Source organism: Hyla sarda, chromosome 3 (assembly GCF_029499605.1).
Source record: "Hyla sarda isolate aHylSar1 chromosome 3, aHylSar1.hap1, whole genome shotgun sequence".
Lineage (NCBI taxonomy): Eukaryota > Metazoa > Chordata > Amphibia > Anura > Hylidae > Hyla > Hyla sarda.
In genome coordinates, this window is record NC_079191.1 from 309,853,902 (window position 1) to 309,880,181 (window position 26,280).

The 26,280-nt window shown below is 44.6% G+C and overlaps 1 protein-coding gene across 1 annotated transcript in view; it reads left to right on the plus strand.

Moving 5' to 3' along the window:
• Positions 1–25,243, plus strand: part of FAM120B (family with sequence similarity 120B) — a 305,127-nt gene extending 279,884 nt beyond the window's left edge. Inside the window, exon 15 of the transcript XR_008891441.1 lies at positions 25,224–25,243. The gene's annotated coding sequence lies outside the window, so the exon portion shown is untranslated. The remainder of the gene's footprint in view (positions 1–25,223) is intronic.
• The last annotated feature ends 1,037 nt before the right edge of the window (positions 25,244–26,280 follow it).

Below are 26,280 nucleotides of genomic sequence, written 5' to 3' on the forward strand. Positions count from 1 at the left end.
TGAAAACGAAACCTTCCAAAATTAGCAAAATTGCGTTTTTCGTTTTAATTTCCCCACAAAAATAGCGTTTTTTGGTTGCGACATACATTTTATGATATAATGAGTGATGTCATTACAAAGGACAACTGGTCGTGCAAAAAACAAGCCCTCATACTAGTCTGTGGATGAAAATATAAAAGAGTTATGATTTTTTAGAAGGCGAGGAGGAAAAAATGAAAACGTAAAAATTAAATTGTCTGAGTCCTTAAGGCCAAAATGGGCTGAGTCCTTAAGGGGTTAAAGGGGTATTCTGGGGGATAAAAGTGAGATATAAAAGTTCCCTGGGTGGGAGTATAAAAAAGCTGTACTCTGCTGCTTCCTATTCCCGGCTGGTGCCTGTCCTCGCTGTCCTAAAACAAAAAATGCTCACACAGCCAATTACTGACTGAGGTGGGTCACCGCTGAGGTCAGTAATTGGCTTCTCCTATGTCTGAGGACAAAGACAGAGGGTGATTAATAAAAGGTGAGTACAGCTTTTTTAGTGTTAGTCACCGATGAGGGCACTTTTAGATGTATTAAAGGGGTTATCCAGGACTACAAAAACTGTTTGTTTATTTGTTTGTTTGTTTTTTCCAAAAACAGCACCACCCCTGTCCGCTGGTTGTGTGCAGTATTACAACTTGGCTCCATTTACTTCAATGAAACTGAGCTGCAATATCACACACACCTCAGCTTTGTTTTTCTAATCTTGGATTACTCCTTTAATTCTCTGGAATACCCATTTAAGGTTATATTTTATAAAGTGATATGTTTCAGTGGTCACATGTGATTTCTGCATCCTGGCCATGCTACTTTAGTTGTAGTTTACTAATAAGTCTCCAATGATACCAGTATGCACCTTCTTACATTTTTATACTGTATACAAAAGCATAAGCATACTACAGTTGTGTATACTGAAGCCATAAATTCAGCATATACATTGGGAACATTTATCAACATACACGTAAATCATAGGGAAACAGCTAGGTTATTACATTTATGTTTTTTAGACAAGCGTATACTTGTAAATGAAAGTTAAATTAGTTTGTTTTGTAAATTTGTGTTACAGTAAACTCACCTCTCTTGTGCAGGGCTGATCCTAAATTCATAGATGCCTAGGTTCAGGATTATTTTTTGGTGGCCATAGGGGGTGTGGTTATATTTTTTTTAGACCGTTCCCTTTATAGTTTTTCATTATAATACTGAATACCTCTACATAAATCATACTATTACCAAATAACACCAGTCTACAAGGAGGAAATATTATCACCTTACATATTGTGATCATACGGTTACTGACCCAATCCTGTATACTGATATTGGTCAATATACCGCCACACCACAACCACAAATTACCACTGCATAATGACTAATTATTACCACCACACTGCTACTGAATAAAAGCCACTATATGCAGACCAATATGCTGCCAATACAGGGATCATAGTGATATCAGCTCTACACAGGCGTTGCAGGCCATTTCACTGATTTCAATGTTTTATCCAGTGAATCACAGGTGACATGTTCTTTTTTTTCAAGGCTGCTCACTTTTCCTTTTCTTTCCCATCAAGCCTGGGTCATCAAAAAGTTAACAACTTGTAGCCGCTGAATCTGGCAAATATTTAAGGCTCCTTGGTTTAGCACAATGACCACCTCTATACAAGCTTCCCATGTATATTGCTCCACACAAAAATAGTGCCCACTGGGCCTGTAATGTGCGCTATAATGTGGGCCTGCCTATGCTGATCCACGTTACTCATGACATCATTGTGGGGAGTGGTCAGCTGGGCCACTGCTGAGGAATCAGGCAAGTGGGCAGTGACAGTGGTCAGTGCTATGTAATGTAACTTGCTCTTTCTGGGCTTTCTGTAGTAGGGTAAGGCTCCGTGTTTCTTTCTCCCAGAGTCCCAATTAAGCACAAACAGCACTGACCCATGTCGGAATCACTCTGCTGTGCCACTGACTTGTGTGGGAATGGGAAAATAACTGGGCGCTGGGCATCCCCTTAGTTTTTTCTTTCTCCTAGCCTCTGGGTGCACCCCATGCACCCACCAATGATTGGCCCCGCTCTTTGTTTAACTGATACATTCTTCTTTAAGTGTACTTATATGTCACAAATCAAAAACATGCAATTGACAAAAAAATTATTATTATTTTTTTTAGAAAGTTAAGCATCTTTTTCCTGATCACTGCTATGGCCCACTGTGTATACCAGGGTCCATGGTAGTAAATATCCTACTACATTGACTGTACTGTAGAGTATACTCTATTGCCTCTGCCTAACAGACACATATTCCATGTAGAATTACAAGAGAGATTCAGCTGCTATGACCTGTGTCTAATAGACCCAGTGATCAACGTTGATTGTGGCATCCAAAAAAAAACAATCAGAATGACGGGAGGGCCCCTACCTGCCTCTTCATCATTCAATTGGTGGCTCTATGCTTCAGGAAGCCTCAGCAGCCTGGAGCAATCAAGTACCAATAACACTGATCAATGCTATGATATGGCATGGCATTGAACAGTGTATGCAATCAAATGATTGCATGTAATAGTCCCCTATGGGGACTATAAAATTGTGTTAAAAAAAGTAAAATAAATCTTAATAAACTTAATTTAACCCCTTCCTTTAAAAAAATTAAACAGAAAAAATATGTAAACAAAAATAAACATAAATATATGTTATATCGTCGTGTGCGTAATTGTCTGAACTATAAAAATATAATGGTAATTAAACCGTATGGAAAATGGTGTATACATAAAAAAAATTCCAGAGAATTCCAAATTCCCAAAAAGTCCAGAATTGTGCGTTTTTGGTCACCCTGTATAAACTAAAAAAAAAATTATATAAAGCGATCAAAAAGTCCCATCAAAATAAAAATGGTAACAATGAGCCCTCACCGTATACGGAAAAATAAAAAAGTTATAGGGGTCTGAATAGGACAATTTTAAACATGCTACTTCTCATACAAAATGTTATCTTTTATAAAAAGACGTAAATCAAAATATCATACAGTAGAAACCTATATAATTTGGGTATCATCAGATGCCTCCAAAAGTTACAAATGGCATTTTGTTGTTTCGCTGTAGATTTTGTGGTGATATGATTGATTTCATTACAAAGTAAAATTGGTGGTGCAAAAAAACAAGCCCTCATATAGGCCTGTAGTTGGAAGACTGAAAGAGTTATGATTTTAAGAAGGCGAGGAGGAAAAAACGAAAGTGAAAAAATGAAAAAAAAAAAAAACCTTTACCGGATGCCATCAAAGGACGAGCAGGCTCGTCCTACAACAGCAGGGGGTTTATGCCGTGGGCTCCTGTATTGATTTAATAGCTGACATGCGGCTGGCTAGGAACCCTTTAGATCACTGCTGTCAAAGCTGACAGCGGTGTCTAAAGAGACATTTCAACCATTCCTGGTGGTCCAGTGGGGTATATCGCGAACCCCCCCCCCCCCCCCAGGGGTAGGCGATCCACTGTGGAGGTAGCCAGAGGGCTTACCTCTCCTCTCTGTGGCTGCTATGCTCTGAGATTGATAAAGCCTGGCTGAACCAGGCTTTATCGATCAAGCGCAGAGCACACAGATCAATGTGGTTCTATGGAAACACATTGATCTGTATGAGGAATCTACTGAAGTGTAAAAAAAAAGTTGAATAAAAAGTAAAAAAAACACCCATTAACCCTTCCATATTAAGAGTTTGAATCACCCCCCTTTTCCCAAATTCCATATAAAAAATATGTAAACATAATAAAAATAAACATGTGGTATTGCCGCATGCATCAATGTCCAAACTATAAAAATATAATGTTAATTACAGGGATGTGGAATTCCTATCGCCTGACGCCCGGGACATGCAGTTCTGGGCGCCAGGCAGGTGAATTTTTCCGTCCCTTAGCCCGGCTTAGGGCAAGCAGGGCCAGACCTGACAAGCGCGGAGGTGCTCAACAGACTGTATGGAGCGGGCTCCTGACTCCTGCCCGCTCCATACTCTGCATCCTGTGGCTCTGTCATTGATAGAGCCTGGCTGGACTAGGCTCTATCAATGGATCACAGAGCACACAGATCAATGGAGTTCAATAGAACTCTGTGTTGATCTGTATGAGGAATCTAATGATTCCTACTGAAAGTCTAGTAAAGTGTTAGAAAAATAAATAAAGTTTTAATAAAAGTTTAAAAGACGCATATTAACCCCTTCCATGTTAAAAGTTCAAATCAACCCCTTTTCCTATATAAAAACATGTAAACATAATAATAATAAACATTTTTAGTATCGCTGCGTGCGTAATTCTACGAGCTATTAAAATATAACATTATGTATCCCATACGGTAAATGACGTAAATATAAAAAAATATAGAAAACCAACAGAATTGCAATTTTTATAATTTTCCAGAATATAAAGTTAAAAAGTGATTAAAAAGACAGATCAATATCAAAATGGTACCGATACAAAAAACTGATTATGGTGCAAAAAATTAGCCCTCATGCAGCCTGGTATGCAAAAAAAATTTTATGAAAAAAAAAAGCTACAGGGGTAAAAAATTGGCAATAATGTCACTCATCGACGCCTGTACTGTGGAGGGGAGAAGACGCCGGCCCCTGCTGCTGAGGAGATCGCTGAGTGGGACATCAGGTGAGCATAATTTTATTTATGTTTTAACTCTGCCTATACCTATGGGGAAGAGGACGGGGGGTAACTCTGCCTATTACTATGGGGAAGAGGGGAGTTACTCTACCTATACCTATAGGGAAGGGGGGGGGGTAACTCAGCGTATACCTATGAGGAAGAGGGTGGGGGGTAGCTCTGCCTGTACCTATGGGGAAAAGGGGGTTTAACTCTGCCTATACCTAAGGGGAATGGGGGGTTTAACTCTGCCTATACCAATGGGGAAGAGGGTGGGGGCTAACTCTGCCTATACCCATAGGGAAAGGGGGGCAACTCTGCCTATACCTATGGGGAAAGGGGGTGGGGTAACTCTGCCTATACCTATGAGGAAACTGGGGGGGTAACTCTGCCTATACCAATGGGGAAGAGGGGGGTAACTCTGCCTATACCAATGGGGTAGAGGGGGGGGGGGGTAACTCTGCCTATGCCTATAGGGAAAGGGGGGTAGCTCTGCCTGTACCTATGGGTAAAAGGGGGTTTAACTCTGCCTATACCTATGGGGAATGGGGGGTTTAACTCTGCCTATACCTATGGGGAAGAGGAGGGGGGTAACTTTGCCTATTACTATGGGGAAGAGGGGGGTTACTCTACCTATTCCTATAGGGAAGAGGGGGGTGGGTAACTCTGCCTATACCTATGGGGAAGGGGGGGGTAACTCTGCCTATACCTATGGGGAAGAGGGTGGGGGGGCTAACTCTGCCTATACCTATGGGGAAAGGGGGTGGGGTAACTCTGCCTATACCTATGAGGAAACCTGGGGGGGGGGGTAACTCTGCCTATACCAATGGGGAAGAGGGGGGGGGGTAACTCTGCCTATGCCTATAGGGAAAGGGGGGGTAGCTCTGCCTGTACCTATGGGGAAAAGGGGGTTTATCTCTGCCTATACCTATGGGGAATGGGGGGTTTAACTCTGCCTATACCTATGGGGAAAGGGGGGGAGACTCTGCTGCCTATACCTAAGGAGAAAGGGGAGTTAACTCTGTTCCTTTACCTATTGGGTAGGGAGGTTAACTCTGCTGCCTATACCTATGGGGAACGGGGGTTAAGTCTGCTGCCTATACCTACTGGGAAGGGTAGGGGTTAACTCTGCTGTCTATACCTACAGGGAAGGGGGGTTAACTCTGCTACCTATACCTACAGGGAAGGGGAGGGGTTAACTCTGCTCTCTATACCTACAGGGAAGGTTTTTTTTTATGCTGCCTATACCTACAGGGAAGGGGGAGTTAACTCTGTTGCCTATACCTGCAGGGAAGGGGGGGGGTTAACTCTGCTGTCTATACCTACGGCGAAGGGGGGGCTACCTAACTTTATACCTGGATGCCTAACTACTTACCTACATACCAGGCTATCTAACTAGCTACATACCCAGCTACTTAACTATGTACATACCTAGCCTTTATACATGGCTGCCTAGCTAGCTCTCTACCTACCTGGCTTGTCACCTACCTACACATCTGGCCTCCTCATCTACCTACCTAGTTACCTATTTACCTGGCTATCTACCTTCTTGCCCTTTTACTGTGCAGGACACTAAGGATGGCATTATTACAGTTTGTGGGCCTATAGATGGAAAGATTGTGTAGAGTAGGGGAGGGCAATGGAAAAACGCAGAGTCTGACATGTTTGTCCTGCAGATGCTAAGAGATCCACATGGTCTTATCGGGACAGAGAAGAAAAGGAAAGAGGATGCCGCTGATCAGAAAAGACTTAATTGTGAGTCCCAAAATGTAACTGTAATGTGTATACACTTATATGGTATACACATGCTGTGTACAGATGATATCTACCTTCATATGGTCCTGTATATAATATCTTATATAGTATACAGATCCTGTATAGTATACTGGTCTGTGTATAGGGGTTTTATTCAGTACAGTATGGCGGTATTATCCAGTTATTGTGTGGTGGTATATATTTATTCCTTGTATACCAGTATTATTGGTCATGGAAATGTATCTACGTTAAAGTTTTTCTTACATATATAAATTTTAGTTTATTGTGTGTGGGATTTGGGTTGAATAGGGGCATGGCAGAAGTTTGACGAGCTGCGGAGCCTAGAAGGGGCCCTTGCCTTTTTTTGGTCTGGGGGCCCCGAGTAGTGTCAGTCCACCCCTGATGGTCTCAGTGCTGTCTCTTTGACAAGTCCAAAGTTTTTCCTAAATTATAGGTACACTTTAAATGTAATATTGCAATTAAGATTTAGCACAGAAGCAGATATTCTCTTCAAGTATGTTAACAAATTTGTCAAATGGTTTTACTGTCACAATGAAGTCTTCCTTTAAGCACATTAAATAAGTGTCATTTATGTGTTAAATCTTCAGTTCATGTTCCTTCCCCCTATAAATTGGTGGGATCCCTGCTGAGGAAAATTTCACTAGCAAGTATGTTAGGATACTCACCTGGGAAATACAACCCGATTGTCCCATTCGTAAGACTTTGAAAGCGTGAGTAGGAAGACTGTGAATGAACAGGAAATGGCACCAGTTGCTTTCTCACACTATTTTATTTCCTTCATCTACTTTATCTACTCATATTAATCTCCTTACTAGTTAATCTCAAAAAATCACCAATATTATGGTGCTAAAATCTAACCATAATTTCCTTATAAAAACTGTCGTACAGCACCCTACTAGAACTTTTTATTAGCCATGGTAGCTTCAAGAATTGGGGGTAGGGAAAAACACCAATATTAAAGGTGTACTCCACTACTTTTAATTGTATGGTATCCCCAGCCTCAATGAGGTATACAAGGGATTGTATAGTGCTTCCTGGAGGTACTACGCAGCAGTAAAAGAATGCCCTTTGAATGTATAACCCTTACATATCAAGAACATCTTCACTATTATCTCGTTTAAGGGTGTGTTCTCATGTTCTTAACTCCCCCTGAGTAGAGTTTCAATACCATTCACTTCAATTGGTCTGCCAGAAATCTGCAAATCTATTGTGGATTTTCCAATGACCTACTGAAGTGAATGGTAGCTAAACTTGCAGTGGATTTCCCACAGCAGGAAACCAGTTGTGAGTTTATCAATGAGTGAACGTACCTTAACTGCACACAATATGACTAGGTTTGTTTGGTATCTTTAAAATCAGTATGAAAAAGAGATTTGTGGACAGTGAAAACTTTCTAAAGACATTAAGGTCTAGAAAGTCTTTACTAAATGTAACTTAAAGGCTAATGAGAAATGACAATGACTTAAAGGGGTACTCCGGCGCTAAGACATCTTATCCCCTATCCAAAGGATAGGGGATAAGATGCCTGATCACGGGGGTCCCGTCTCTGGGGACCCCCGTGATCTTGCACGCAGCACCCCGTTATAATCAGTCCCCAGAGCATATTCTCTCTCTCAGCTGTCACGCCCCCTCCCATAGGCTTGCATTGAGGGGGCGGAGCGTGACATCAAACGGGGGCGGGGCCGTGACGTCACAATGCTCCGGCCCCCGTGATCGCCAGTAATCAGACCCGGAGCGAACATGCTCTAGGGATGATTATAACGGGGTGCTGCGTGCAAGATCACGGTGGTCTCCAGCGGCGGGACCCCCGCGATCAGGCATCTTATCCCCTATCCTTTGGATAGGGGATAAGGTGTCTTTATAAGGTTATAAGGTGTCTTTATAAGGTTATAAGGATAAGGTGTTTTCTGATCAGCATGCTTTGGCTTTTAATAACTAAGAGATTGATATATCCTCTTCCTTCCCTTGGTCTATTGTATCATTCGAAGGTTTCCCACTAGAGTTTATTCTTGATACCAGTTGGTGTGTTACGCCGAGCGCTCCGGGTCCCCGTTCCTCCCCGGAGCGCTCGCCTCATCTTCGTTGTTGCAGCGCCCCGGTCAGATCCACTGACCGGGTGCGCTGCGGTCCCGCCTTCAGCCGGGATGCGATTCGCGATGCGGATAGCGCCCGCTCGCGATGCGCACCCCGGCCCCCGTACCTGACTCGCTCTCCCTCGGTCCTGTCCCGGCGCGCGCGGCCCCGCTCCCTAGGGCGCGCGCGCGCCGGGTCTCTGCGATTTAAAGGGCCAGTGCACCAATGATGGTGCCTGGCCCAATCTTCCCAATTAGCTTAATTGGCTCCCACCTGTTCCCTGGCTATATATAGTCTCCTCCCTTGTACTCCCTTGCCGGATCTTGTTGCACTTGTGCCTAGTGAAAGCGTTCCCTTGTCTGTTCCTAGTCCGTGTTCCTGACCTCCTGCCGTTGCCCCTGACTACGATCCTTGCCGCCTGCCCTCGACCTTCTGCTACGTCCGACTTTGCTTCTGCCTACTCCCTTGTACCTCGCCTATCTTCAGCATCTTCAGCAGCCAGAGAGGTAAGCCGTTGCTAGTGGATACGACCTGGTCACTACCGCCGCAGCAAGACCATCCCGCTTTGCGGCGGGCTCTGGTGAAAACCTGTAGTGGCTTAGAACCGGTCCACTAGCGCGGTCCTCTCCATCCCTCTCTGGCACAGAGGATCCACTACCTGCCAGCCGGCATCGTGACAGTAGATCCGGCCATGGATCCCGCTGAAGTTCCTCTGTCAGTTCTCGCTGACCTCACCACGGTGGCCGCCCAGCAAGCCCGACAGATCGCCCTTCTAACCCGTCAGCTGTCGGAAATGTCCACCATTTCGCACCAACTTCAGTCGCAACTTCTCCAGCAATCTTCTCCTCCGCCAGCTCCTGCACCTCCTCCGCAGCGAGTGGCCACTCCTAGCCTCTGCCTGTCCTTGCCGGACAAATTTAATGGGGACTCTAAGTATTGCCGTGGCTTTCTTTCGCAATGTTCCCAGCACTTGGAGATGATGTCGGACCAGTTTCCTACTGAAAGGTCTAAGGTGGCTTTCGTAGTCTGCCTTCTGTCTGGAAAAGCCCTGTCATGGGCCGCACCGCTCTGGGACCGCAATGACCCCGTCACTGCCTCTGTACACTCCTTCTTCTCGGAAATTCGAAGTGTCTTTGAGGAACCTGCCCGAGCTTCTTCAGCCGAGATTGCCCTGCTGAACCTGGCCCAGGGTGTTTCTTCCGTTGGCGAGTACGCCATTCAGTTCCGTGCTCTTGCTTACGAGTTGTCCTGGAATAGTGAGGTTCTCTGCGCGACCTTTAAAAAAGGCCTATCCAGCAACATTAAAGATGTTCTGGCCGCACGAGAGACTCCTGCTGACCTACATGAACTCATTCACCTTGCCACTCGCATTGACATGCGTTCTTCCGGATGGCGTCTGGAGCTCTGCCTGGATATGGACTTTGTTCGCACGAAGCGTTTTTTCTCCCCGGCTCCTCTCTCCTCTGGTCCTCTGCAATCTGTTCCTGTGCTTCCCGCCGCGGAGGCTATGCAAGTTGACCGGTCTCGCTTGACACCTCAAGAGAGGACACGACGCCGCATGGAGAATCTTTGCCTGTACTATGCCGGTACCGAACACTTCCTGAAGGATTGTCCTATCCGTCCTCCCCGCCTGGAAAGACGTACGCTGACTCCGCACAAAGGTGACACAGTTCTTGATGTCAACTCTGCTTCTCCACGCCTTACTGTGCCTGTGCGGATATCTGCCTCTACCTTCTCCTTCTCTACTATGCTCTTCTTGGATTCCGGATCTGCAGGAAAATTTTTTTTGGCCTCTCTCATCAACAGGTTCTACGTTCCTGTGACCAGTCTCGCCAGACCCCTCTACATCTATTGTTTTTACAATAAAAGATTGGACTGTCTCGTACGTTTCCACACAGAACCCCTCCTAATTTGCATCGGACCTCATCACGGAAAAATTGAGTTTTTTTTCCTCAGGTTCTTTGGCCCCAAGAAGAGGGGGAGACCCAAGGGGGGGGGGTACTGTTACGCCGAGCGCTCCGGGTCCCCGTTCCTCCCCGGAGCGCTCGCCTCATCTTCGTTGTTGCAGCGCCCCGGTCAGATCCACTGACCGGGTGCGCTGCGGTCCCGCCTTCAGCCGGGATGCGATTCGCGATGCGGATAGCGCCCGCTCGCGATGCGCACCCCGGCCCCCGTACCTGACTCGCTCTCCCTCGGTCCTGTCCCGGCGCGCGCGGCCCCGCTCCCTAGGGCGCGCGCGCGCCGGGTCTCTGCGATTTAAAGGGCCAGTGCACCAATGATGGTGCCTGGCCCAATCTTCCCAATTAGCTTAATTGGCTCCCACCTGTTCCCTGGCTATATATAGTCTCCTCCCTTGTACTCCCTTGCCGGATCTTGTTGCACTTGTGCCTAGTGAAAGCGTTCCCTTGTCTGTTCCTAGTCCGTGTTCCTGACCTCCTGCCGTTGCCCCTGACTACGATCCTTGCCGCCTGCCCTCGACCTTCTGCTACGTCCGACTTTGCTTCTGCCTACTCCCTTGTACCTCGCCTATCTTCAGCATCTTCAGCAGCCAGAGAGGTAAGCCGTTGCTAGTGGATACGACCTGGTCACTACCGCCGCAGCAAGACCATCCCGCTTTGCGGCGGGCTCTGGTGAAAACCTGTAGTGGCTTAGAACCGGTCCACTAGCGCGGTCCTCTCCATCCCTCTCTGGCACAGAGGATCCACTACCTGCCAGCCGGCATCGTGACATGGTGGCTTTGAATGTGTGTACATTGAGGGGAATTTATCAAGCCATTTAGACTGCTTTTTTCATCTAAACTTGTCACATGAAAAGTCGCAGGCTGGCTTCGTGCAACATTTTATTTACAACATTTGAATTTCATTACCTTGAAGTGTTCTTATTTAGAGCACTTTGTCACGTGCAACGTTTTGTGAAATCTTGCAGAAATGTTGCACAGGACAGATTTGGAAGTTATCACAGGGCATTAATGGCTCTATGCAACAATTGTATTAAGGTCCGTGAGAGGTTTGATCCAGTTGTTGCATAGCCACCACTTTTCTGTGACATTTAACCAGACTAAAGTAGAACAGTTCTGTGTTGATTCATCAAAATCTATGCCCCATTTGACAAATTTGTTGCACGTCCATCACTTTCTCTGCGACATTTATGGGCTAATAACGGCCAAAACTCACACCAGATTAAAAAAATGTCACTTATTGGTGGGAGATTTATCAAAACCTGTCCAGAGGAAAAGATGCACAGGGCCTCTGCAAAATAAAAGAAGCAACTTTTCCTCTGGACAGGTTTTGATAAATCCCCCCCATTATGTTTAAGTGGAGTTATCCAACTTTAAAAAAAATGATGACTGATCTTCAGGGTTGGCCATCAATATTAGATAAGAGGGGGTCTGATTCCTGGCATCCAAGCCTATCAATTGTTTCAAGAAGTAGTGATGCATGGTATTAGGAGCTTAGCCTGCTCCACACACAGTGGGTTCCAGGTGCTGTCAGCTGCTGACACCCGCTGTCAGCAACTGGGATTGGATATAACTTGATTATTTTTTATTTAACCCAGTGAGTTTAACCTGAGAAGTGACAGCTGAATCATAGGTGGTTAGAATTTGCGTGCATCTGATCATTCTTCATGATGTAACTGTGGGGTATTGATTGTTTTTTATGGTAACTAGGGGCCTAGAAAGACTTCACATGTATATTAAATGTTTTTTTTTAAACACCCCCTTTCCCCATTTTTCTACTACAGAAAAATAAACATAATGGGGATTACCATGTGCTAAACTGGTAAAATATAATGGTTTTTATCCTACATGGTGAATGCCATGAAAAATAAAAAGCATTACATTATGTCCACAAAAATAACAGCTTGCCTTCAGGGGCATCACTTACACCTGGGCCACAGTACATATAAGAAGACATCAGTAGTATAAATGGCACATGGGTGAAAGTATAAGTGGGACACTTTTACAGATCTTGCTTTTTTGCCCAGGTACTTTCAGCCATAATTGAAGCACTGTGGGAATTGTACCCAGTAACATTATATTTTTCAGTGTGGTGGAAATACTAAGCAGCGTTAACATCACAATGTGATGCACATGGCACGTATTCATTGGCATCCTGCCAATATAGGATGCCATCATATATGTGCACTTATAGGCACAGGCCCACTTGACATCAATGGCCCAAACAGTTACCTAATGACTACGTTTTAGTTATTTCTGAACTCATAGGTATTTGGGCTTGGACCCAATCCATGCTTTAGGGTCAGAGTCAATACACCTATACATTTACATTTTGGTGATCATTTAGAAGGAGATTTATTAAGCTCTGTAGTGGATTTTTTTGCGTAAAAAAGTCGCTCGTACTTGCCCATGTGAGATTCTCCTATGCAGCGATTTTTAGATTTTTGCTTATTCCAAAGCAAATTTCTGAAATCTGCTCAAGTAGTAATATTTTTTTTTTACTTTGCAGTGATCATGTATTTATCAAATGCGATGGTCGCTATTTATGAAGAAAAAAAGTTGCATCTCCATTTAAAAGTCACATATGTATTCCAGGTCCAACCTGGCTTATAGAAAGTGCATACGTCTGTAGAAAAGGACATTAACACCCACTTTAACAACTGTTCTTGTTCTGCATCATGAAACAAAGATACTACATTAATGTTAAAATTAATTATATAAAAAATGTATTATATAATTAATAACTATTAACTTTAAGATTGAAAATACACACTGCACACCTTGTTAAATTTAGGACACATACATGCTGGCGTACCCACTAAATTTTGAAATTTATGTTGTGTTAAAATAGAATTAGGCACAAAATAATTGTGTAAGAATTTGTACAGACTACATAAATAACCCATATGTGGCACTATAATTTGTCCTTAAAAAAAACAAAAAACATCCATAGTAATACAAGGCACAAGGCTCCGCCCACCAACATCACAAAATGCGGGCTCAAAATTAAACAAAAACGAGTACGGATATTCATGGTGCGGCATAGTATGTTTTCAATATTTTTTATTTCTGGGGATAGTGGATGGGTTGCTGCGGGATAGTTGGAGTGCAGCTATTTAGTGCCAGGCAGGCCAGTCAGGGTGTCACCCGATGCGTTACACCCCCCTCACCATATCACTCTCTAGCAACGCTACTGGTAATAAAGGGTAGATAAAAAAATGTTGGCTATTAACATAAGGTAAAACTTTCCTGCTTTAAAAAATGCTTTTGCAAGCGGGCTTCCCAAGTTTTGCTAACGTGCAATTTATTTATCAAGGTCATGCGACTATTTGATAAATAGGTCGCATGTAAGCAAAAGTAAGTAAAACAAATTGTCATATAAAAGCCATATGTTTGAAAAGAATGATAAATCTCCTTCTTAGTCACTAGCCTGTGCCTGTATGTGCTAGTTTACGTAAGAATCTTATATACCATATACTACAATATAATATTATTATTATATAAAAAGGGTTGTGCAAAAATCTGTCTGACTTTATTATCAGATACAGTTCATTATAGGAAGTACAAATAATGGAGGATGATTTAAGATAAATTAGAGGAAATGACATGAGCTTGGCAATTGCATTTGAACATGAAAAGGTGTAAAAATTAACACATAAGCCATAAACATCCACAGGCTGGGGACAGGATTGATGGCATAGTGTCAATGTTGACAGAGGAAAGGCACTAACTACCATTAAGATTATGAAGTAAAAGAGAAAAAGGTAATAGGTGTGCTCAATCTGATGGATCTTCCGAGAATCCAGTGAGTGCAGACCCCTAAAAGCTACAACGGGTTTATACAAGCAGAAAACTGCATGCACAAAAAGAAAAATTTGAAGGAAAACGTACTGGTTCTCAAGGACTCATTTGGTGGTTTGGGTGAAGTAGATAATATAAGTGTGTATATGTGAGTAGTAGACTACAAGGATATAGCCTGAAAAATGCCCAAAAGTAAATAAATAGCAGAAATTTACAGTTTTAAAATAGCTAGTTTAATGAGTAAATAGTTCATAAAACATCACAGTGGATGACGGCAATCCACTTCGATACATGAAACATAAAATAGTTAGAGTAATACGATAAAAAAAATAAACTATTCACGCCAAGTTATGCAAATCTCCTCATGAGTTTTTGGAAGGAGCTAACCATCAGCCCACAACTTGGCAAGAGCTTGGTCCTCTGGCGTAGGTACATAGATGACATTTTTATGGTATGGAGAGGTCCTGACATATCTTTAGATAAGTTTTTAGCCACGCTGAACAACAATGTTTTTAATCTCACCTTCGTTCCACAAATAGAACCCAAGGGGAATTTCTAGATCTGACCATCAAGGTAAATAAGGCAAAGCTGGAATGTGAAACCTTTAGAAAACCTATACTCTAGTTGTCACATACCACGCGGGCTTTTATATGTACCGCGTGGCCAGTACAGAAGGTTGAAAAGAAATTGTACCAATGAAGAAGTGTTTGAAAAAGAAGCTCAAAAATTGACGGAAGATTTTAAAGAGTAGAACTACCCAGAAACACTATTAGTAGAATCATTGGCGAAAATCAGAGAACAAAAGAGAGAAGACTACTTCATAGAGAAAACTAAGGTAGACAAAAGAGAACAACAGTTGAAATTGATTCTACCTTTTAAAATTCAATATAAAAAAGTACAGAACATAATCAACAAATATTGGCCCCTACTCCATCAGGACAAAATCTTAGCTCCAATGTTAACTAACAATGCAAAAATAGTATATACTAGGGCACCCAACTTGGGTCTAAAATTGGCACCCACCACCAAACAAACAATTTTGGAAACAAAAGAGTTACAGAGTACATGGCTAGAACTGAAAGGATATTATAAGTGTGGGAAATGCAGCAATTGTAAAACAACAAAGACCCCTAAAAAGACAGTGATGATCAAATCCAATAGCAACAATTACCAGTATGACATCAGAGAGTTTTTAACATGTACAAGCACTTCGATACTTTGTATGATTACGTGCCCATGTCAGAAACAGTACATCGGTAGGACCAAGAGAAGCCATAATGGGGTACTCCGGTGAAAACCTTTTTTCTTTTAAATCAACTGGTGCCAGAAAGTTAAACAGATTTGTAAATTACTTCTATTAAAAAATCTTAATCCTTCCTGTACTTAATAGCTGCTGAATACTACAGAGGAAATTCTTTTCTTTTTGGAATTCTCTCTGATGACATCACGAGCACAGTGCTCTTTGCTGACATCATTATAATAATAATATTACTCTATAATAACTCTATATTTATTGTTGTCCTTAGTGGGATTTGAACCCAAGGCCCCAGCAGTGCAAGGCAGCAGTGCTAACCTTAAAAAAGGTCACCAGATGTGACTATGATGAAGTATAAGTCAGGAAAAAACAGATATAAAATACGAAGCAATGCAATGAATGTGTACAGAGTATCAAACCCAAATACTTTGGTGGGACACGTGAAAAAGGTCTCCAGCCAAGTGTCAAACTGTATAACACAAAACCTGTGAGGTGGAGACAGTAGTTGAAGGCTCAATAGTATATATAGTGGAAAATAAGGGGGGGGGGGGTGTTTCAAACAACCAGCCCTCTACCTAGTATCTAGCTGACTGCTCACTAATACATGATCCACTACATCGTTGGTATAAAAAAACATAGCATATGAAGCCACCTAACTTACCCATGATAAACACCTGTCCACAGCGTCCCAACGTACGTTTCGTCATCCGGACTTTCTCAAGGGACGCTGGACAGCATTTGGGCATTTTTCAGGGTATATCCTTGTAGTCTACTACTCACATATACACACTCATATTATCTACTTCACCCACACCACCAAAAGAGTCCTTGAGAACAGTACGTTTTCCTCCAAAGATTATGAAGTAGATGGGAATATTGACTAGATGCTAATGCACATTGTAACATATTAGTAAAATTACATGGTCAGTGTATTTTGTACTTTTTTAATGAAAAACTAGTTACTTTCATTTGGGTATGTACAGTCCTTTTAACTATAGCGCTGTGACTTAATCAAAGTAAACAAAAAAGTCACAAATGTTTGCGCAAAATACATTTGCACAAAAATATGCAAATTTTTTATTGTATTACTCCATGCACAGCACTTTATAAGTGAATGGGGCTTAGTGTAATTTTAATCTGTGTCATACAAACAGCCACAGATGTGATAACAGTGTGCGCCTCTTACTAAATCTGTAACATATTACTCCAGCGCAGATTGGCTGAAGAGCTGTAATCACAGAAAAAAGGCCATACTTACTGGTTACTAGTACAAAGACAGGTATATCACATTTTCCCACCATGATGCTTCAGACCTGTGTGGAATTTCCAGTCTAAATCTTCCCCTTTGTGTCTAAAGTTTCTCATCTTTACACAATTTTTTATTAGACAAAGAAAACTTTGAGCCAGAGACACCTCCCTGCTGCATCTGCCCTGATATTTACAAAAAGGTCATGGCTCTGTTTTGCCTTTTAAAAATAAAGATGACAGCAAGATGAATGTGGTGAGTGTTACGCCGAGCGCTCCGGGTTCCCGCTCCTCCCCGGAGCGCTCGCTTCTCCCCCTTCGCTGCAGCGCTCCGGTCACGTCCTCTGACCCGGGGCGCTGCGATCCTGCTGCCAGCCGGGATGCGATTCGCGATGCGGGTAGCGCCCGCTCGCGATGCGCACCCCGGCTCCCCTACCTGACTCGCTCCCCGTCTGTTCTGTCCCGGCGCGCGCGGCCCCGCTCCCTAGGGCGCGCGCGCGCCGGGTCTCTGCGATTTAAAGGGCCACTGCGCCGCTGATTGGCGCAGTGGTTCCAATTAGGGTTATCACCTGTGCACTTCCCTATATTACCTCACTTCCCTTGCACTCCCTTGCCGGATCTTGTTGCCTTAGTGCCAGTGAAAGCGTTCCTTGTGTGTCCCTTGCCAGTGTTTCCAGACCTTCTGCCGTTGCCCCTGACTACGATCCTTGCTGCCTGCCCCGACCTTCTGCTACGTCCGACCTTGCTTCTGCCTACTCCCTTGTACCGCGCCTATCTTCAGCAGCCAGAGAGGTGAGCCGTTGCTAGTGGATACGACCTGGTCACTACCGCCGCAGCAAGACCATCCCGCTTTGCGGCGGGCTCTGGTGAAAACCAGTAGTGGCTTAGAACCGGTCCACTAGCACGGTCCACGCCAATCCCTCTCTGGCACAGAGGGTCCACTACCTGCCAGCCGGCATCGTGACAGTAGATCCGGCCATGGATCCCGCTGAAGTTCCTCTGCCAGTTGTCGCTGACCTCACCACGGTGGTCGCCCAGCAGTCACAACAGATTGCGCAACAAGGCCAACAGCTGTCTCAACTGACCGTTATGCTACAACAGTTGCTACCACAGCTTCAGCAGTCATCTCCTCCGCCAGCTCCTGCACCTCCTCCGCAGCGAGTGGCCGCTCCTGGGATACGCTTATCCTTGCCGGATAAATTTGATGGGGACTCTAAGTTTTGCCGTGGCTTCCTTTCCCAATGTTCCCTGCATCTGGAGATGATGTCGGACCTGTTTCCCACTGAAAGGTCTAAGGTGGCTTTCGTAGTCAGTCTTCTGTCCGGAAAAGCCCTGTCATGGGCCACACCGCTCTGGGACCGCAATGACCCCGTCACTGCCTCTGTACACTCCTTCTTCTCGGAAATCCGAAGTGTCTTTGAGGAACCTGCCCGAGCCTCTTCTGCTGAGACTGCCCTGTTGAACCTGGTCCAGGGTAATTCTTCCGTTGGCGAGTATGCCGTACAATTCCGTACACTTGCTTCAGAATTGTCCTGGAATAATGAGGCCCTCTGCGCGACCTTCAAAAAAGGCCTATCCAGCAACATTAAAGATGTTCTGGCCGCACGAGAAATTCCTGCTAATCTACATGAACTTATTCACCTAGCCACTCGCATTGACATGCGTTTTTCTGAAAGGCGTCAGGAACTCCGTCAAGATATGGACTCTGTTCGCACGAGGCGTTTCGTCTCCTCGGCTCCTCTCTCCTCTGGTACCCTGCAATCTGTTCCTGTGCCTCCCGCCGTGGAGGCTATGCAGGTCGACCGGTCTCGCCTGACACCTCAAGAGAGGACACGACGCCGTATGGAGAACCTCTGCCTGTACTGTGCTAGTACCGAACACTTCCTGAGGGATTGTCCTATCCGTCCTCCCCGCCTGGAAAGACGTACGCTGACTCCGCACAAAGGTGAGACAGTCCTTGATGTCTACTCTGCTTCTCCACGTCTTACTGTGCCTGTGCGGATGTCTGCCTCTGCCTTCTCCTTCTCTACAGTGGCCTTCTTGGACTCTGGATCTGCAGGAAATTTTATTTTGGCCTCTCTCGTCAACAGGTTCAACATCCCAGTGACCAGTCTCGCCAGACCCCTCTACATCAATTGTGTAAATAATGAAAGATTGGACTGTGCCATACGTTTCCGCACGGAGCCCCTTCTTATGAGCATCGGATCTCATCATGAGAGGATTGAACTTTTGGTCCTCCCCAATTGCACCTCGGAGATTCTCCTTGGACTTCCCTGGCTTCAACTTCATTCCCCAACCCTGGATTGGTCCACTGGGGAGATCAAGAGTTGGGGGTCCTCTTGTTCCAAGAACTGTCTAAAACCGGTTCCCAATAACCCTTGCCGTAACTCTGTGGTTCCTCCAGTAACCGGTCTCCCTAAGGCCTATATGGACTTCGCGGATGTTTTCTGCAAAAAACAAGCTGAGACTCTACCTCCTCACAGGCCTTATGATTGCCCTATCGACCTCCTCCCGGGTACTACTCCACCCCGGGGCAGAATTTATCCTCTCTCTGCCCCAGAGACTCTTGCCATGTCCGAATACGTCCAGGAGAATCTAAAAAAGGGCTTTATCCGTAAATCCTCCTCTCCTGCCGGAGCCGGATTTTTCTTTGTGTCCAAAAAAGATGGCTCCCTACGTCCTTGCATTGACTACCGCGGTCTTAATAAAATCACGGTTAAGAACCGCTACCCCTTACCCCTCATCTCTGAACTCTTTGATCGCCTCCAAGGTGCCCACATCTTCACTAAATTGGACTTAAGAGGCGCCTATAACCTCATCCGCATCAGAGAGGGGGACGAGTGGAAAACGGCATTTAACACCAGAGATGGACACTTTGAGTATCTGGTCATGCCCTTTGGACTGTGCAATGCCCCTGCCGTCTTCCAAGACTTTGTCAATGAAATTTTTCGTGATCTGTTATACTCCTGTGTTGTGGTATATCTGGACGATATCCTAATTTTTTCTGCCAATCTAGAAGAACACCGCCAGCATGTCCGTATGGTTCTTCAGAGACTTCGTGACAACCAACTCTATGCCAAAATTGAGAAATGTCTGTTTGAATGCCAATCTCTTCCTTTTCTAGGATATTTGGTCTCTGGCCAGGGACTACAGATGGATCCAGACAAACTCTCTGCCGTCTTAAATTGGCCACGCCCCTCCGGACTCCGTGCTATCCAACGCTTTTTGGGGTTCGCCAATTATTACAGGCAATTTATTCCACATTTTTCTACCATTGTGGCTCCTATCGTGGCTTTAACCAAGAAAAATGCTGATCCCAAGTCTTGGCCTCCTCAAGCAGAGGACTCCTTTAAACGACTCAAGTCTGCCTTTTCTTCGGCTCCCGTGCTCTCCAGACCTGACCCTTCCAAACCCTTCCTATTGGAGGTTGATGCCTCCTCAGTAGGAGCTGGAGCTGTTCTTCTACAAAAAAATTCTTCCGGGCATGCTGTCACTTGTGGTTTTTTCTCTAGGACCTTCTCTCCAGCGGAGAGGAACTACTCCATCGGGGATCGAGAGCTTCTAGCCATTAAATTAGCACTTGAGGAATGGAGGCATCTGCTGGAGGGATCAAGATTTCCTGTTATTATCTACACCGACCACAAGAACCTCTCCTACCTCCAGTCGGCCCAACGGCTGAATCCTCGCCAGGCCCGGTGGTCTCTGTTCTTTGCCCGATTTAATTTTGAGATTCACTTTCGTCCTGCCGATAAGAACATTAGGGCCGATGCTCTCTCTCGTTCCTCGGATGCCTCAGAAGTTGATCTCCCTCCGCAACACATCATTCCACCTGACTGCCTGATCTCCACTTCTCCTGCCTCCATCAGGCAGACTCCTCCAGGAAAGACCTTTGTTTCTCCACGCCAACGCCTCGGAATCCTCAAATGGGGTCACTCCTCCCATCTCGCAGGTCATGCGGGCATCAAGAAATCTGTGCAACTCATCTCCCGCTTCTATTGGTGGCCGACTCTGGAGACGGATGTTGGGGACTTTGTGCGAGCCTGCACTATCTGTGCCCGGGATAAGACTCCTCGCCAGAAGCCCGCTGGTTTTCTTCATCCTCTGCCTGTCCCCGAACAGCCTTGGTCTCTGATTGGTATGGATTTTATTACTGATTTACCCCCTTCCCGTGGCAACACCGTTATTTGGGTGGTCGTTGATCGATTCTCCAAAATGGCACATTTCATCCCTCTTCCTGGTCTTCCTTCTGCGCCTCAGTTGGCTAAACAATTTTTTGTACACATTTTTCGTCTTCACGGGTTGCCTACGCAGATTGTCTCGGATAGAGGGGTCCAATTCGTGTCTAAATTCTGGAGAGCTCTCTGTAAACAACTCAAGATTAAATTAAATTTTTCCTCTGCATATCATCCCCAGTCCAATGGACAAGTAGAAAGAATTAACCAGATCCTGGGTGATTATTTGCGACATTTTGTTTCCTCCCGCCAGGATGACTGGGCAGATCTCCTTCCATGGGCCGAATTCTCGTATAACTTCAGGGTCTCTGAATCTTCCTCCAAATCCCCATTTTTCGTGGTGTACGGCCGTCACCCTCTTCCCCCCCTCCCTACCCCCTTGCCCTCTGGTCTGCCCGCTGTGGATGAAATTTCTCGTGACCTTTCCATTATATGGAGAGAGACCCAAAATTCTCTCTTACAGGCTTCTTCACGCATGAAGAGATTCGCGGATAAGAAAAGAAGAGCTCCCCCCGTTTTTTCCCCTGGAGACAAGGTATGGCTCTCCGCTAAATATGTCCGCTTCCGTGTCCCTAGCTACAAGTTGGGACCACGCTATCTTGGTCCTTTCAAAATTTTGTGTCAAATTAATCCTGTCTCTTATAAACTTCTTCTTCCTCCTTCTCTTCGTATCCCTAATGCCTTTCACGTCTCTCTTCTCAAACCACTCATCCTCAACCGTTTTTCTCCCAAATCTGTTCCTCCCACTCCTGTTTCCGGCTCCTCGGACGTCTTCTCGGTCAAGGAGATTTTGGCTGCCAAAAAGGTCAGAGGAAAAAATTTTTTTTTAGTAGACTGGGAGGGTTGTGGTCCTGAAGAGAGATCCTGGGAACCTGAGGACAACATCCTTGACAAAAGTCTGCTCCTCAGGTTCTCAGGCTCCAAGAAGAGGGGGAGACCCAAGGGGGGGGGTACTGTTACGCCGAGCGCTCCGGGTTCCCGCTCCTCCCCGGAGCGCTCGCTTCTCCCCCTTCGCTGCAGCGCTCCGGTCACGTCCTCTGACCCGGGGCGCTGCGATCCTGCTGCCAGCCGGGATGCGATTCGCGATGCGGGTAGCGCCCGCTCGCGATGCGCACCCCGGCTCCCCTACCTGACTCGCTCCCCGTCTGTTCTGTCCCGGCGCGCGCGGCCCCGCTCCCTAGGGCGCGCGCGCGCCGGGTCTCTGCGATTTAAAGGGCCACTGCGCCGCTGATTGGCGCAGTGGTTCCAATTAGGGTTATCACCTGTGCACTTCCCTATATTACCTCACTTCCCTTGCACTCCCTTGCCGGATCTTGTTGCCTTAGTGCCAGTGAAAGCGTTCCTTGTGTGTCCCTTGCCAGTGTTTCCAGACCTTCTGCCGTTGCCCCTGACTACGATCCTTGCTGCCTGCCCCGACCTTCTGCTACGTCCGACCTTGCTTCTGCCTACTCCCTTGTACCGCGCCTATCTTCAGCAGCCAGAGAGGTGAGCCGTTGCTAGTGGATACGACCTGGTCACTACCGCCGCAGCAAGACCATCCCGCTTTGCGGCGGGCTCTGGTGAAAACCAGTAGTGGCTTAGAACCGGTCCACTAGCACGGTCCACGCCAATCCCTCTCTGGCACAGAGGGTCCACTACCTGCCAGCCGGCATCGTGACAGTGAGTGCTCAAATCTTTACCTGTCCTTCTATCAAGGACCATAAAATGTGTATTTGATTGATGTCTGATCAGGGTGGGACACATTTTTTTGATGCCCTAGACCAGGGGTACTCAACTATTCTTAGTGAGGGTCCGCTTATCCAGGTCTGCCACTGGTAAAGGTCCGAGCAAAGCACTGAGGCCTGATTCACACCTAGTGGCTGCAGTGCCATGAAGGAAATAGGTAAAAACGACTGAAGTCTGGAGGATGTAAATGTACTGTTTCCTGTATTTTCTGAATACTGCCAGAGACTATACCCCTGAATAAAATACTGCCACACGCTGTCCCTCTGAATAAAATACTGCCACTCGCTGTCCCTCTGAATATAATACTGCCACACGCTGTTCCCCTGAATATAATACTGCCAGAGACTATACCCCTGAATAAAATACTGCCACACGCTGTCCCTCTGAATAAAATACTGCCACTCGCTGTCCCTCTGAATATAATACTGCCACACGCTGTTCCCCTGAATATAATACTGCCAGAGACTATACCCCTGAATAAAATACTGCCACACGCTGTCCCTCTGAATATAATACTGCCACTCGCTGTCCCTCTGAATATAATACTGCCACACGCTGTTCCCCTGAATATAATACTGACACATGCTGTACCCCTGAATATAGTAACATAGTTCAGAAGGTTGAAAAAAGACCAGAGTCCATCAAGTTTAACCTATTTCCCTAATGAGTCCCTATTGAGTTGAGTCCCTACTGAGTTGATATAATACTGCCACACGCTGCACCCCTGAATATAGTACTGCCACACACTTTATCCCTGGTATAGTACTGCCACACGCTATATCCCTGTAAATGTACTGTTTCCTCTATTTTCTGAATACTTAATATATAAAAATATTATTTTCTCTTATGTTTCTATTTTATGATTGTAATTTTTTTATTTCATGTTTTGTACATTTATTATAGGGGCAGCCATACTGCCTGATCTGCTTTAAATAGGAATTAGAGATATGCTTTACAGCAAGATCCAAGGACATTGGCACAATTTATTGATGTTTATCTGTTAATGTTTTTGTTAATGTTCACCATTTTTCAGCTCATTTTCCCGAAAGTGGACAAGATTCTAAAATTTTTTACAATCCAAATGATTTTTTACTTTTAACAGAGAGGTTAAATAAATGAAACTCACCACAGTTTCACGACATGTATAAACACATTCAAGCAAATGAAGAAAAATGAATATTCACTATGAAAAGGTGAAAAAAAGGGGGGGAAACATAGTACATGATTTAATAATGTATCATCTTATTAAATGGTATACAAGCAGTGATAGATTTAAAACATCACTCCATGCATTTTCACAATACAGTGCCCTTTCCGTTCCCGCTTCTTACCCATGTTGCTGTCCGATTTCCACGGCGAATGTTGTGTTGACTGGAAGTCAGTTATATGGAGGGTTTCCTAGAGATGCATAAATAAAATGACTTGTGGGCCACACAGCAGTTTCTGTCATTGGTAAACAATGGGACCAGAATGGCATCATATTAGGGAAAAGAAGCTACTTGGAAAGACCAGTGGGCCTGGAGCGCTGCTTTAATAACAATTGTTGTCTAGAGCTGTCAGAATAGCTGCACCATTTACTTATGTGTTCCTGGTATGTAATACCAATGGCCAATCTTTAGCCTTCTTAAGGTAACTTGATAGGACCTCTGATCTGCTTAATACATTTATCCCTGAACACTAATCTCTGAACTAACTCCAAATACTAGAGAGAGAGGGAGAGCTCTCCATCACAAAACATATCACTAAACTATGCTGCCGGTCAGCTGTTCCCTGCTAATCTTTATCCCAAATACACAGTTCATAGGAGGTTATTGCTAGTGATGAAGGGGCTTTTCCTGATAAGCTAAGGGATCATTGCCACTTTCTCCTTCTAATTTTCTATTCATCTTAACTGTTTTATGATTTAACTGTCTAGAAATATCAATGCTTATATGGAGAATCCTGTATTGTTATAGTACTCTTTAAATTTACAATTTGGGTTTTTAGATATTAATCGTTTTTATGGTCTTAAAGGGTCCAAAAAGTTTTTTTTAATTTTAGTCCCAATAGCATTACCTCTGGAATACAGTAGGGGATCTGTGTTTGTCATTTGCCAGTCTAAAGAGCTGCAGATAAACCTTCTAGATCAGTGTTTCCCAAGCACGGTCCTCAAGTAACCCCAACAGGTCATGTTTTCAGGATTTCCTTAGTCTTTTACAGGTGATATCATCACCACAACTATATCATCTCTGTCAAAAATCCTGAAAACATGACCTGTTGGGGGTGCTTAAAAAGCATGTGGGAAACACTTTTCTTGATCATCTAAATGCAAATGTAAAAAAGTGTATGTGACATGTTTTGTCATCTTCTCTTATGGCTTTTTTCACACAAAGAGATTATTGGCCGAACAGGCCCAAATCTTCCTGTGTAATAGGGTCAGCAATTAGCCAATGAATGAACAAATGCTTGTATGCCAGCTGATCACAGGGTTTTGCCCTGTTCAAAATTCCTCATTCATTGGCATCTCCCTGTGTAATAGGGGATGTGCAGCCGAAGAACGATGGCAGCGAAGGGCTACATGATCCAGTAATCTATGAGGATTGCTTTCTTCAGGATAGGAAATGATCTGACTGCTGGGAACCCCGTGATCTCCAAAACTGGCAACAGTGCGTAACATTTATAAAATACTTTAAAAACCCAATATGCTGGTCCAATTCCGTACTTCATAAGTCATGTTCAGCAAAGGTAAAAACCTAAAAAAAAAATACATTGCTGCAAATAGACAACATTGTTAAGCTATGTTCCCATGTCGGAATTTCTGTGTGTAATACATACACGTTCATTCTTTGTGCGGAGTCCGCACGGAATGCATAGCCATCTATGAGACGGTGCATTCCTATGCAGTCCTAGCAATGGCATATTATGCTGGTGCCCCCAGTTCGTGTGAACATAGCCGTATAATCGTTAAAAACAGACTGCCTAAATACACCCAGAAATTATCAAAAAAATTGACTACAACTCCCAGCATTCACGGACAGCCAAAGGCTGTCTGGGCATACCGGTAATTGTAGTTTTGTAACAGCTGGAGGCACACTGGTTGGGAAACACGTAGGTTGTAGTGTTCTCAAAATACAGTATACTGTATCTTAAATATGATTCTTCTTTGTAACTAAAACTTTCCTCACTACAGATATTACTAACTGGTGGCCCATGAATTAAACAAATTGGAACAGGTTGTCGTGTGGGCATGCCATGTGGCATATAATATATTGACATATTTACAGTTGTAGGCCTCTTATTTAAGAGGCTTAATGGGTTAAATTCCTTCATCCCTTATTGTACCTCTGGGATTGCCAGTAAAGCCAAACAGCAGGACTGACAGATTTATTGTTAATACATAATCACAAAATTACTAAAATTGGCTACATGAGAAAGAGGTTAGAATTGTACAACCAGATTGGTTTGGAGGAGGTGACAGACTGAACGGCTTTATATATATTGTTGTTTTAATGGATCTAACTCGGACACCATATGGCAAGTAAGCAACTGGGTCTGGCAGCTTTCTCAATCCTTTCTTGTTTTACCTCCAGTTGCAT